Source organism: Pongo abelii, chromosome 3, assembly GCF_028885655.2.
Source record: "Pongo abelii isolate AG06213 chromosome 3, NHGRI_mPonAbe1-v2.0_pri, whole genome shotgun sequence".
Lineage (NCBI taxonomy): Eukaryota > Metazoa > Chordata > Mammalia > Primates > Hominidae > Pongo > Pongo abelii.
Window position 1 is genome coordinate 177,609,775 of NC_071988.2, and position 15,127 is coordinate 177,624,901.

Sequence of the window (15,127 nt, forward strand, 5' to 3'; positions counted from 1 at the left end):
TCTGACAGTCAGAAAGGATAGAGGAGGAAGAAGACAAGACACTATCCAGTTGAGAGTCTACCCTTGGTAAAACTCAGTAGCTCCTGGCAGAATGTACTGGGATCAAATGCAATACTAATCAAGGAGTTTGGTGTGCTATAAAACTTGAGAATGGTAAAAGTAGAAATTAATGGGTTAAACAAATCATTTTCCAGAATGAAAGGAATATTAGTAATGGTATCAACAGACGAAGACAACAGCAACAACAAAGTCTTTATACAAGCCTGCAACACATGACAACTGCGGATCAGGCATCTGAACCTGGCCTATCTTTCCACCGTATCTTCCTACACTTTTCTTTATGTACTTTTTATTTCTACCAGATGGTATTACTCCTTGTTTCTTGAACAGTGCCATGCCTTTCCAGCCTCTATATGTTTGCACACAAGTTTCCCTCTGTCAGAGAAAAGCAAAAACAAAAAAGTCTTGTATTTTATCTTTTTCCAAATATGACCAATCCTTCAAGTCCTGTCTCTAATACTGTTCCTTTATGAACGCTGTCAGACAATATCTCATTTGCTTCTAGAATGTTCATAGCATTTACTTAAAAATAGTATGACTTCCCTCTTCCTTTTACTAATGAATTACTGTGTATTTTTTAAGTTTCCTTCTACATCTGAAGTTCTAAATATTCTTAGTACACATGTCCTACTGATCTAAGAGAGTATCATGGGTTAAATGTAGAGGAAGAGAAGTTTCTGAGATGGCAGGAAGGCAAAAGTTTCTGTGACAACCTGTGCTTATATTGCTGACTTTCTTAACTGTTCCTGACTTATTTAAATGTATTTTTTTTCCTGATTCTGATTAATGTTCACTATGAGGCAAGCACAGTAGGCAAGACTGGGAGAAAGTTTGCAAATGTGATGAGCTTACAATGGGACCAGATTAGATGGTGTACTTGGGGAAGATATAGAAGGGGAAGATAACCATGACTTGAATTGAATTGAAAACGGATCACATAAAGATCATGATTAATTGTTAATTCACAATGGAACAGCATGATGGGATTTTCTTAAGTCAGAAAGGTGACGAAAAGCATAATATCACAACACACACAACGGTAACAAATATAACTAAATGCACTGAACCAGGCAGAAGCCAGACCTTACTGAAAAGACGTAAAATCTCTGTAACCATAAAACTGCATCTGCAAATGAGTAGATTGGCTTCAAATCTGAAAACCAGGACAAAAGAGTCATCAGCGCAGATGTCAACTTCCCCAGCAGAAATGTTGGAGTTTTTAACTGTGGAAAACTACAGTTTTTCCAGACCAGTGCATAGTGGAGAAGACATGTTTTTCTTTCTCTTTTTAAGTGGGCCAAATTTTCCTGGAGTCCCCTCCAATTTTTTTCTTTCTCTCTCTTTTTTTTTTTTTTTTTGTCCCCTGCCCCTAGGTCTCTGTCTCCACGCAGTAATTTCTGGTATGGCGATTGGGCGGCTGCAGAGACCAGGACTCAGTTCCCCTGCCCTAGTCTGAGCCTAGTGGGTGGGACTCAGCTCAGAGTCAGTTTTCCAGAAGCAGGTTTCAGTGCAGAGTTTTCCTACACTTTTCCTGCGCTAGAGCAGCGAGCAGCCTGGAACAGACCCAGGCGGAGGACACCTGTGGGGGAGGGAGCGCCTGGAGGAGGTTAGGGACCCCAGCCCTGCGTGATCTCACCATGGTGCGTTTTGGCTGCTACTTTCTTTTTCAGTCTTTCGGTGCAGAGAAGGGGAGGAGGCGGGCAGAGGTCTGAAAAAATCGAATGCCTTATGGAAAGGAACTGCAAGGGTTCCTTTGGGGTGATCAAAGAGGGAGACACAGACAGATACAGAGAGACAAAGGCAAGGAGGACTGTCTGGGAGCCACGCGGGCGATACAGTTTCCGAGGCACGCCGCGTCCCGCCCAGCCTGTTGAGCAGGTAGACACGAGCGACCCAAGCGTAAGTGCCGCTGCCGCGAGTGCCCAGGGTGCACTTGTGCGGGGACCGACAGGTGCCACTGCAGGGTCCCCTCTCCGGCTCACCGCCTGCCACCCCTGACGCCTGCTCTCTTTCTCCCTTCGCAGTGCGGATTTACGAGGCGCGCCCTGGAGCTGCTAGAGATCCGGAAGCACAGCCCCGAGGTGTGCGAAGCCACCAAGTAAGTGGTCGCTGCGTCCCCACGCGGGTCGGGGCTCTTCAGACAGGCGGTCCCTCTTCCGGGACCCTGGCTTGGGTTGGGTCTCCTTCCTCTCCTGAAAAACCTTCGGTACGCTCCCAGTTGCCCAGCCCTGGGAAGCCAGCGCCGGGTTCCCACGCTGGGGAGGAGCGAAAGGAAAGGAGAGGACGCCCGAGGGGCCGGCCCAGGGCCCGGGGGACCCGCGGCGCCCGAGGGAGGAGCACTGACGGGGGTGGGCGCCGGGCAGCGCCGCGCCGGCTGCTGAGCTCGCGGGGCCGGGCCGTGAGAACGCGCGGGGCGCGCCGGGGCCGCTGCTCTCCCACGGCCGGGGCGCCCGGGCCCCAGAGCCCATCAGCCGCGTGCAACGCTGCGGCCTCCAGCGCGCCGGCAGGCAAGCGAGCGGGCGCAGCTGGGGGATGCCTGGACCCCGGAGGCAGCAGAGCTGGAGGCGGCGGCGGGCTTCAGGGCAACTTCACCCGGCCGGCTGCAGCGTGGGTAAGAGGCGCGTCCTCCTCCACAGCAAAAGCTGCGATCGATGGGCTGCCCAGAGAAGGCAGCCGGCTAACTGCCCAGCGGCTCCACGAGGTGTGCGCGTGTGTGCGAGAGACACAAATGATTTACTGCTTAGCAGTCCCATTTCTGTTTTCGTTAGGACTGCGGCTCTTGGAGAAACCGTGAGCAGGGGGCCACCGCGGTCTCCGCGCCTGTCTGCACCCTGTCGCCTGAGCTGCCTGACAGTGACAATGGTGTGAGGGGCTGCGTTGCAATGTGGTCATGTGATTTCAGGCTATGGATTTCGTGCGTCTTTCTTTGCTCACTGATTTTCACATGGTTATTCTTTCATTTTGCACTCGATAAACAGTTTACATCTTCTGAAGTAAGCCAGAAGATTGTACGGCTCACTTAACGATGACTGGTTGAAGGCATCTTGATTTGGAACCTATGGAAACAGTGCTGAGTTTTAAATAGGACAGATTTTTTTTTTCTTTCATTTGAACTTCATTTATAACATATCAATAGTGATGTTTTAGGATCAGTTCTCCTATGGTAATTTCACTAAATGCCTATTTAATGAATTGATTTGATTTCATACATGTCTACCACTTACTAGAACTGTCTTTGTAGGAACGTCAAACTTTCCTGTTACGTATGGGTAAGCGTAGAAGCACTTGATATAATTTTTTTTAAATCTTGGTTCATAGTGTAGAAGTGGTCTATTGCTTTTCCTAAAATTGCTATACATATTTTTTCTTTAAGAGTGATCACTTCAGGTACCGTATTATGTACAGTGGTAAAAAGTCAACACGTTATGATAGCAACGATGTAACCAAAATAAGCAACACTTGATTGGTCTGAAAGTTATATATATCAGCTTTATTATTCCTTCAGTGGAAGTTGTCTATGCAGTCTATGCTTTGTTCAGCCATTAAAAAACTGGGTCTGTGGATCTTCTTCAAGGGGCCGTGAAGTCCCTAAAATTGTATTTAAACATTAGAGTGGCTGCATTTTAAGGGAGATAGTACATAGTCAAATATCCAAAATGGACCTGTGTCCTAATAGAAAATTAAGGACCACGGGGTAAAAACACGTAAGCCACACTTTTTCTTATCAAAACAACAGGCTGTCTACATACAGCCTGCAGACATAGGCTAGAAGGAAAATTCTAGAACAATTAAATGGTGTTACAGTAGTTAAATATTTCACATAAAATAGACCAGATGTATGTATTTTAATGTATTAAGAAACAGGTGTGTGAAGTGTATTTAGTAGAAATTTATAATTAATAGATGGATACCTTATATTTATATTTATAAGGTATATTTATACTTTATATTGTAAGATCTCTTTCTATTATACGACAGAAAATAAAAATTATATTTTTGTCTTTGAAATCCAATCAAAATATAAAGTACTTATGCTTGGTATAGTGTCTCATAGTGTATGAAATATAAATAGCCCCTTAAAGGTCTTGCTTCTAGATATTCAGGTATTAAATAATATGATTAAAATAGTTTTCTGTCATTCGGAGAATGAGGAAGGAAATATAAAATTATTTTATTTATTTATGGCAATACCAAAAACAAAAGTGTGAAAAACTTCACAATGCTTAGTACTTATAACTCTTATAATTATGTCTTATTAAGGGATCCTTCTTAAGACATTTTGAAAAGCTATTTTAATATTTCACTACCAACAAGTGATAATATTAAAATTAAAGTATATCTATTACAAATACATCAGTAAAATATTTTGTGACTGAATTTTAAGAATTTTGTCATATTTTTCAAATGAAATTGAAAAAAATTAAATCTTTATCTAACATCACTTTTATTGACACATTGATATTGTATAACTGAATTTTTTCAGAAACTATACAAGGGAAATTAAATCCTGCATTTACATTTGCTAACAATTAATGAGTGTGGACTGAGGATAATATTTCTTTCTTTACAGGTTAGTTTAAAATAACATGATCTGTACTCCCATAATTTCTAATTAACCTTTTTTTCAGAACTAAATAAACATCAAATTAGCCATCAGAATGAATCTCTACAAGTAAGGGGAAATGGAAAGGTAAAGTAACATTTCAGTAATACAAGCCAAAAAGTATGTCCATTAATGGGAAAAATTTTTGGAGGAAGCTGTTACTCAGAATGACTTTTTCTGTCAGATTCACTAAGAAGTTGCTGGGCTTTTATTTGTGAGAATATTCCATTTTGAAGGCACTATTTTTACACTGGTTAATTAAAAATATTTACCCAAGCCACTTTTCTTAAACATTTCTATTTATTACTTTTCTGCACATTTGTAAAAACAATTTTTTTCCTAAAGTATCAATAATTAAAAATATTTTTGTCTCTTGACCATCTACATTCATTCTGCAATAGTTTGTTTTAGGTGTTACATCTTGACTTGATACAAGAAGAGCTTTTGTCAATGTTTAGTTACTAGTTGATTTACTTTGGATGAAGTAATTTCCTGGCTATCCTGAATCATATCTGCTTCTTTTATTTTCTTTCAGAACATTTTGAAATGTCTTACCTATTATATATGTAGTTTTTCTTCTTCCCTGGCTTCTTCTTCCTATAGCCTCGAAGGCTTACAGAGGATGAACAGAGTTATTTTGGAGGGGTGAAGGAAGAGCTGTAGAGTGGGCTTCCCTCTCAGCCCACAGTAGGAGAGAATGGCTACATCTTAAAACTTGAGAGACTCTGGAGCAGGCTCTTCCTTGCCACAAGAATGTGCCTCATAGCCTGTAGTTTCTAACTTCCGGTATGCTTTCTGGCCATTAAATAATATTTCATTAAAACAAATCCTGCATTTTAAAAATTGAGGCCAAGTCAAATTAATTAACTCACATACCAAGTCATCTATCTCACCATACTAAGAATTAGCAGGAAGTCGACACGAGACAATGGCTTTGAGAGTGAACACCTTCTTAGGGAGGAAGCAAATGGGGCAGACCCATTTCTTAATCCTGACCTTTTTTTTCTAGGTCCAGCCTATCTATTTATCCCCTTTTGCTATGTCACATGACATTGAAAGTACCTGTTTAAATGTCTGCATCTCCCATTAAACTCAAATCTCCTTCACGGTATCCAATGTTGGATCCATAGTGCTTGGTGCATAGTAGGTGTCTAAAGAGCTTAACATTGTTGTCATTGTTATTCTTGAATTAAGGCTTGTTTATGCTTTGATGCTACCACATGGAGCTATGGTCTTGGTGACAGAGACCCTTGTGTGCTCTTCTGTCACATAGTTTGTAACCTCTTCAGAATTGCTTGTAAACTGTTATTTATTTCACCAACAATTTTAATTCTGCTCCAACCCTTAAATCTCTTGCCACTAGACCTACCAGAACCTGCCTTCCCAATGTCAGCTTCACTTTTAATGTTTGCTTTACCTTCCTTGCTGTTGATTTAGCTGGACAAAGAGACATAACTGTATCTTGTAGCCAACTACCTATTGCTTCACTCCAATTTCAGCTTAGAGGATACTTAACAGTGCTGTGCAGCTATTTTATTCTTTTTTAGTTAATTTCATATCAAATTCTCCATGGTACATATTCTGGATTTTTCCAGGTTTTCTAGTCTGCCCAGATTATCTCCAGACTCTTCATTCTTAGCAGAGGACCATACTTTTTAATTCACAGAGGATGTTAAGGTCAGTTTTGGCAAATTATTTGTCAACACCCATCTTGAATACAGTGAGCATTTCTTTCACCAGATGTGAGCATAAGAACTCTTTTCTTATATTCAGCTATCGAATTTGTCTCTATAATATTTATATCTTTAATTTTTACCTCTTAGAGTATTTATAGAAAATGCTTTTACATCTAACAACTCTTAATAGTGTCTAAGATAATATTCAGTTTCTTCAATCCATGCTTATTTACCATGGGTTGAGAGTCTCATTGTTACCAGGACTTTTCTCTTTTGGATGCACTTCTGTTTTTATTAAAGTGTGATCCCCAGAGTTAAACATAGAGGACTGTCCTCTGATATATTTATCTTCTCTGGATATCATATAGTAAATCAACCTGAAATCTATTCTACTCTTCCCCCCCCCCTTTTTTTTGCACTCATACAACACTGTTTAATTATGTATCTTTTTTGCACATTCTTCTGCAAATACACTTATTTTCCCCACCGAATTTTATGTTTGGCCACTTGATTTGGGACTTTTACAAATACTTACTGCAATTAAATTTAATCATTACCTTTAGTTAGCTGTTGTTCCAGAAAGTCAAGGTCATCTTGGATTCTGAGTCCTTGATACAGATTAGCCATTTTCACCAATTTAGAGGAATTAACAGATTTGATCAGGATATAATTAACATCTTCATCCAAGTGACTATCTACAATGCTGAACTGGAACTACCTTTGGCATGTTCCTAGACATCGTCCTTTACGTTAGACTCCTGCTTTACATTAGTCCATAAATTATTCCTCTTTATAAGGTTGTTCAACCAGTTACAGTCAAATAACTCTCTTTAAAGTTCACATTCCTTTGTGTGACTTAAGAGAGTATACTGAGACAGACTTGGTCAAATTCCTCCCTGAAATGAGTCTCCACTTTCTGCAGAATAGATGTCAAGTAACTGCTATTAAAAACAAAAGGAGATAACTAGGTTAGTTGATAAGGATAGGTTCCTGTGACCTCTCCTTAGCTTGTAGATTACAGCACTTCACATTTTGAATGCTTGCATGCCATGTTTTTAATCATCTCTTTGGAATAGTACCTGCAATTAATGTCCAGCTCTCTAAATTATAGCTGATGGAATCCACCTTCCCAATTTTGAAAATTGAGGCAATGGTTGGACTCTGTCAACACTTCTCTTCATCACAATATTTTTAAAGATGACTTTAACAATTCCTTTATTTTATCCACACATGCTTTCAATATTTTGTAGTGTAATTTCTCCAAATTAATGGATTTAAACTCATTTAGAATATTTGATATCATTCTACATTCTGGACCTTAAATTTGTTATTTTTAGTTTTGTCCTACTTTTATAAGTATGGATATTATTTTCTTAAGGAATGGATATGAAACAAAACAAGAGCAGAGTAGTTCTGCCTGTTTGTTCATGTACTGTGATTTGAATATCTTTATCCAGTGTGCTCTTCCTATATCTAATAAAAATGCCATTATCACCACTTTATCTGGCAATCATAGCAAGAATTAAAAGGACATTTTTTCTTTTCTTTTGAAAGCTTCAACTTATTTTATGTCTTATATTTTATAACACTTGTCTTAGAGACTCAGCCACTATTTTGTACTTCTCTCAATAAAGTTTATTATGGATTATGCTTGTCACTGAGGAAGATACAAAGCAAAAGTTTATGACACATACTCCTTGACTTGAAGGAATTTAAAGTCTGCATGAACAAAACCAAGAAATAGTCTCAGAATTATACATATCAGCACTTAACAATGAGCATAATATTTGTAGAATAGTTTTAATAAGTTTTAAAGAGGTTAGGAGAAGGAAGAGAGTTCGGTGTGATGGAAATATTGAGTAAGGCTTTCCGGAGGAAATCTAAGACTTAGCTGAGGTTTTAAAACAAGATCAGGATGTTGGACATCATAGGACCTGTAGGATTTAAATGTGGCAAATAGTAGGAAGAGTATTCTAGACACAGGAAAGGAAAGGATTCACTGCAGTGATCAGATGTGTGTGTGGGTGTGTGTGTGTGTGTTTGATGTATGTGTGTGTACCCTGTGTATGGCGGAACGGGTAATGCTGAGCCTTCCCAGGCCATAGCTTTGAAGTATTTGTTTGTGGAGAACACCACTTTTCCATTTCTAGCTTTTCGTTTCCCCTTGTTCAATCGTTGTGGGGCCCACACCTACACATCTTGTAGATCTCAAACTAAGCTCTGCTTCTTAAAACCTTTCCCTGATCTTCCAAGCCTAAATTGCATGCCTTATATTTTCCTGTAACACATTGTGCTTCCTCTGTAGAATTATTATGATATGAATAATTACTTGCTGAATTTTTACTATTATACTGATACTTGTGGAGAGAGGTATCATTTCTGTTTAGTTCCCCATTTTATACACAGTCATCTAATACAAGTGCTCAATGGCTCATAAGCACTCAGTGAAAATGTGTGCTCTGGCCGGGCCTGGTGGCTCACGCCTGTAATCCCAGCACCTTGGGAGGCCGAGGCAGGTGGATCACAAGGTCAGGAGTTCAAGACCAGCCTGGCCAAGATGGTGAAACCCCGTCTCTATTAAAAAGACAAAAAATTAGCCGGGCATGGTAGTGGGTGCCTGTAATTCCAGCTATTCGTGAGGCTGACGCAGAGAATTGCTTGAACCCGGGAGGCGGAGTTTGCAGTGAGCCAAGATTGCGCCACTGCACTCCAGCCTGGGTGACAGAGCGAGACTCCATCTAAAAAAAAAAAAGAAAGAAAGAAACAAAGAAAACACGTGCTATGATGAGCCTACTTGGAACAGTGAAGTTATATGGAGAATACTTGTAAAAAAAAATGTTTAAAATAAAGAAGGGTTATATTACAAGTCCAGGATTTTCGTTCTTTATACGCTTATTCTAACAGATTTTTTCTAATTTTAAAATTTATTTCTTTTTACATCTTAAGCTTTTTTATTAAAAATAAAGACAAAAACACACACCTTAGCATGGGCCTACACAAGGTCAGGATCTTCAGTTTCACTGTCTTCCACTGCCACATCTTTTCTCACTGGAAGATCTTCAGGGACAATAACAAGCATGGAACAGTCCTCGCCTATGATTACAGTGCCTTCTTCTGGAATACCTTCTGATGAAACTGCCTGAGGCTGTTTTACGGTTAACTTATTTTTATAAGTAAAACTAGTACCCTCTAAAATAACAATAAAAGGCATAATATAGTAAATACATAAACCAATAAAATAGTACTTTATTATCACTATCGAGTTTTATATACCGTAGGTAATTGTATGTACTATGCTTTTTATATGACTGGCAGCACAGTAGGTTTGCCTGCACGAACATCTCCACAAGCATTTCAGTTATGCATTGTGCTATGACATTACAATGGCTATCAGTCACTAAGGAATGGGAATTTTTCAGCCCCATTATAAACATATTGGAACATGATTGTGTATGTGGTCCATAGCTGACAGAAACATTGTTATTTGGCGCATGACAGTATATGCACTGGAATTTTTAGCTGCTTATTGTTCTCAATTCGCCATCACTTTGCAGCTTCAAATATGCTCATTATAAGTAGTTAAATGATATGTGGTTTTTATTACATTATTAATAAAATATGTGACAAGGAATTTCAGTATTCCATAGTATAACATGAACTTTTAAATTGTGTATTTGTGAGCATAAAGTTATATCAAGATCTTTAGCACTATATGTGAAGTATTTAGAGAATTACAAATGCAGCATTGAAGGAAATTTAGGTAAATGCAATAAAACTGTCAGTACACGAGTTGTAAAGCAAGATATTCATATATTAGATTAGCACTATACATTTATAAATATGATTAGCAAAAGGCAGGCTTCCCAGCGAAAACAAACAACTTTGGGTAAAATTCTATTTCTTTTAATGTTTTAAAATATTTGTAGTCACTAATTGTAAGTCATATTCCTCTTTGTCCAGCTCTATCCCAAATAACAATTTAATACACCACAGCATCTATTTCTGCTTCTTTTCTGTGTCACTGGCTCAGAATAATTCATAAGCCCTTGTTGTTTCATCTTATGCTAACAAAAAACCAGCAGTGGTATGTAGGAGAGCTGTGATATGCCCTGATAAGAGTTTATACTTTGGAGAACAAATTATCCTAATTAAAGTCACTGCTTTTCTTCTCTTCTGTCTCTCCTCCTCTTTGAAGCTGTGAGAGTTTATCTTAACCTAGACTGGTTACCACCTATGGCTTTATGGCTTGCCTGCTGGCTTGGCTGAGAGCAAGAAAGTTGTATATGAGGGATATCGCAAGGCCACCTTCCACAAAAATTGCTCTCCCACTTGGTACTGTCCTAAGGCCTAAATCTCCTTTGGGTTGATTCAATCTTTTGGAGTATCTCCTGGAGTCAATAAGATACTTGTTTTACCATGAAGAGCAGCACAATGAAGAAGTTGCCCAATAGCAGTGGTTACTTTTATTATGTTGTCTTTCTGCCTTCAATCAAGAGCATGACACTTGGACATAGCTTTTTAAAGTAAAGAGAAAAAGGAAACTGAAAGGCTCAGTATGTGGGACATAGATAAGAAAATGAGACCTAAATAGGGTGTATTGGGCAACAATACAGGGCTTAAATAGAAAGAGGAAGACCAAAAGAAAGCAAAGAATGTCCTAAGAAGAGCTGGGTTTTTTTTTTTTTTTTTTAACACTTTTGTTGCCTATTAGTTTTCTTCATTCCTGGGGATGGTTGGGACATTTTTCCACATCGGCATGTTATGGCCTTGATTATCTACCTAAATCAAACCAGAGGAAAATCAATTTAGTTTAGTTATTTTTGTCTTAACATTGGATCTGTTTCAGCGCGTCCTGGAAATTGGTAGTTGCATATTGTCACCGTCTATTTTGTGCACAGTGAAAAGGTATTTGGCTATGTTTCTATTTACTTTCACTGTCCTTGGTAAATACTAATTGGCCAGTGATTGCAAGTCTCAAGAATTTTTGCTGCAGAGCATGTGTTAAAACTCATTTTAAGTGGTGTAGGATTCACGCAGTGTTTATCACTTAAGTGGGTAATCTGACAGCTATATTTTACTGCCTGACTGCAGCTTTATTCTTGATCATTCTCTTCCTTGAATCGTGTATTATGGTCATGTTGTCTTAGCTGCAATTAATTTCCAACCTTTTTTTGTTTTCAAGTCTTTGTCTTTTGCATTTATTTTTCTGCGCCTGCAATGCCTTATTTTGTTGTCTCTGCCTTGCTATTTCCTATTTATTCTACAAAGCTCACCTTAAGTGTCACTTTTTCAAGGACATGTTTACCAATGTACTGTATAGGGGCACATGCAGATTCTTCATGTCCCCATCACAGCCTGTCATGACATCACACTGAACTGAGTTTGTGTGGTCTAAGTCTGTCCGCCCCAACCTTTACTCAAAACACTCCTTAAGGAACTAGGATTGGATTGTTTTTATTTCTTTGTTTTTGTTTTTAATCCCTGAAATCTCATCCTTTAGAATGTAGTAATATGTGCCTAATAAATATTTTTGGCATATGTGAATGAATGAATGAGTTAATAAATAATCAGATGAGTTGATGAAAGATTCTAAGGGAAGATTAGGTAATGTGATTATGAGAGAAAGGTCCTGAAGAATGCTTGGGAATGGATCCTTTATTCATACAAAATTTTGTTCATCAGCTTATATGTAGGATCACAGTCATTTGGAAAATATTGGTCCATTGAAATTTACACATTTTCCAAATGGTGACACACTTTATTATACAGTGTCAAAAGTTAGCCTTCATGACTATCACCACTGATCTCATCAGGAAGTTTTAAGTATTGGATAGCTATAAGCTCACAATGGCAGTCCTAGATAGTACAGCTGTGGATTGAAAAAGTGTTCTAGTTTCCTCTTTTTAAGCCAAGAATCCATCCTTAAATATAAGAAAAAAATCAGGCTGGGCACCGTGGCTCACACCTGTAATCCCAGCACTTTGGGAGGCCAAGGTTGGCGGATCACCTGAGGTCAGGAGTTCGAGACCAGCCTGGTCCAACATGGTGAAACCCCGTCTCTATGAAAAATACAAAAATTAGCCAGGCATGATGGTGGGTGCCTGTAATCCCAGCTACTTTGGAAACTGAGGCAGGAGAATTGTTTGAACCTGGGAGGCGGAGGTTGCAGTGAGCCAAGTTCGTGCCGCTGCACTCCAGCCTGACTGACAGAGCGAGATTCCATTTCAAAAAAAAATATACATATATATATGAAAAAATCAATAGACTTGGTCTTAGAATAAATATTAAAATCTAAAATAATAACAGTTTCTATAAAAACTTTAGCAAAGTGGAATTACTTCTTGTGTTTACATTTAAGACCAAGAAAAACTTCAAGGTTTCAAAATAATAAATTATTAGACAATAATGAAATTACAAACATTATAGCAAGTATATTGATAGTTAGGAAAAATCAAAATAGAAGTTCTGAGAACAAGCTGCGTTAATGTCCAAAAATGTACACTTATGCTTTAAATCTACTAATTTAGAAAATTCTACACAAATATAAATTCCATTAGAATGATTACATCATCACATGTCATGTAGTCTCTGGAGAACTCTGCTGCAATCTGTGAGAGAATGAGAATGAAAAAGGTGCATAATATTAGAGTATTGTTATGAAAATAGTTTTGTCCTTGCAGATCCTCTGAAAAGGTCTCAGAACATTCCCAAGAGTTTGCAAACCACATTTTGGGAAATGCTGCTTTAACTCAAATGTGTCTTTTTTTTTTTTTTTTTTATACTTTAAGTTTTAGGGTACATGTGCACAATGTGCAAGTTAGTTACATATGTATACATGTGCCATGCTGGTGTGCTGCACCCATTAACTCATACACCTATTAACTTAGCAATAGGTGTATCTCCTAAAGCTATCCCTCCCCGCTCCCCACACCCCACAACAGTCCCCTGAGTGTGATATTCCCCTTCCTGTGTCCATGTGTTCTCATTGTTCAATTCCCACCTATGAGTGAGAATATGCGGTGTTTGGTTTTTTGTTCTTGCGATAGTTTACTGAGAATGATGATTTCCAATTTCATCCACGTGCCTACAAAGGACATGAACTCATCATTTGTTGTGGCTGCATAGTATTCCATGGTGTATATGTGCCACATTTTCTTAATCCAGTCTATCATTGTTGGACATTTGGGTTGGTTCCAAGTCTTTGCTATTGTGAATAGTGCCGCAATAAACATATGTGTGCATGTGTCTTTATAGCAGCATGATTTATAGTCCTTTGGGTATATACCCAGTAATGGGATGGCTGGGTCAAATGGTATTTCTAGTTCTAGATCTAGAACTAGATCTATGTGTCTTGAACAAGGTAAACACAAAGGTTTTTACAATAATTTTATATCAAGTCCAGTTAATAATAGTGAACATTTCTTAAGTACATATTACATTCCAAGCATTAATACAACTGCATGACTTTAATCAAATCCCTTGAGGAATGTTCTATTCTCATCACTGTTCTACAGATGAAAAAATGGGTGATGCACAGAGTAGATAAGTCACTTGCCTAATGTCATACATTTAGTTAATAATGGAACCGGTATTTGTAGCCAGGCAGGGTTCACACTTTTACTTACTATGGTAATTACTATGGTAACCTTTCTGCCCACATTGCAAGTTTTCCTGATGATTTGTGAATTACCCAAGTTTTGCTTATAAACAATAGCATTTGTTGAATGTCTAGCATTTTAAGAAACTCCCAAACTGTTTTCCATTCCCACCAGTAGTCTATGAGAATTCCAGTTATTCCACATTGCCAATAACTCTTGACATTGCCGAACTCAAGAATTTCAGCCATTCTAATGGGTTTTTGTTTAATAACTAATAATATTGAGCATATGAAGAAATGTTTATTGACTGTTTATATACCTTCTTTAATGAACTGTCTATTGAGATGTTTTGCCCATTTTAAAATGGAATTGTTTATTTTCTTATTGAGTTGGAAAACTGTATATTCTGGATTAAACTCCCTTGCTGTTGTGTGTTACATATATTTTCTTCTAGTATGTGACTTGTGTTTTTGTTTATGTAATAATGTCTTTCAAAGAGCCAAAGTATTTTTTTTTATTTTGATGAAGTCCACTTTATCATGCTCTTTTTAAATATTTCATGTTTTTTTTTTCAAATTTAAGCATCTTTGCTTCAAACCTGGTCACAAAATTTCTTTTATGTTTTCCTCTGTAAGTTTTATAGTTGTAACTTTTGTATTTAGGTTTACGATTTGTCGTAGTCTGTTTATTTTGCTATAAAAGAATACCCGATGTTGGATAATTTATTTACAAAAGAGGTTTATTTGGCTCAATGTTCTGCAGGCTGTGCAGGAAGCATGGCACTAGCATTTGCTTCTAGTGAGAGCATGAGGCTGCTTCCACTCATGGCAGAAGGTGAAGGGGAGCCAGCGTGTGCAGAGATAACTGAGAGACAGAGGAAGCAAGGGAGAGAGAGAGGAGATGCCAGACTTTTGTGTAACAGCCAGCTCTTGAAGGAACTAGTAGAGCAAGAACTCACTGGCTATCATGAGAATGGTGCCAAGTCATTCATGAGGGATCTGCCCAATGACTCAAACATCTCCCATTTCACTCCACATTCAACACTGAAGATTAGATTTCAACATAAGGTTTGGAAGGTTCGAATATCCAAACCATGGCAGGGTCCATTAAGATTTAATTTTTGTATATGGTATGTTGTGTGGATAAAAGTTTATTTCTATTTCTATATAGATTTCCAGTTGTTCCAATGG

The 15,127-nt window shown here is 38.3% G+C and overlaps 1 protein-coding gene across 1 annotated transcript in view; it reads left to right on the plus strand.

The window, feature by feature from the left end:
• The first annotated feature begins 1,571 nt into the window (after positions 1 to 1,571).
• The window catches only part of GUCY1A1 (guanylate cyclase 1 soluble subunit alpha 1), a 64,226-nt gene continuing 50,670 nt past the window's right edge, over positions 1,572 to 15,127 (plus strand). Inside the window, 2 exon segments of the mRNA NM_001132215.2 lie at positions 1,572 to 1,700; positions 2,085 to 2,158. The gene's annotated coding sequence lies outside the window, so the exon portion shown is untranslated.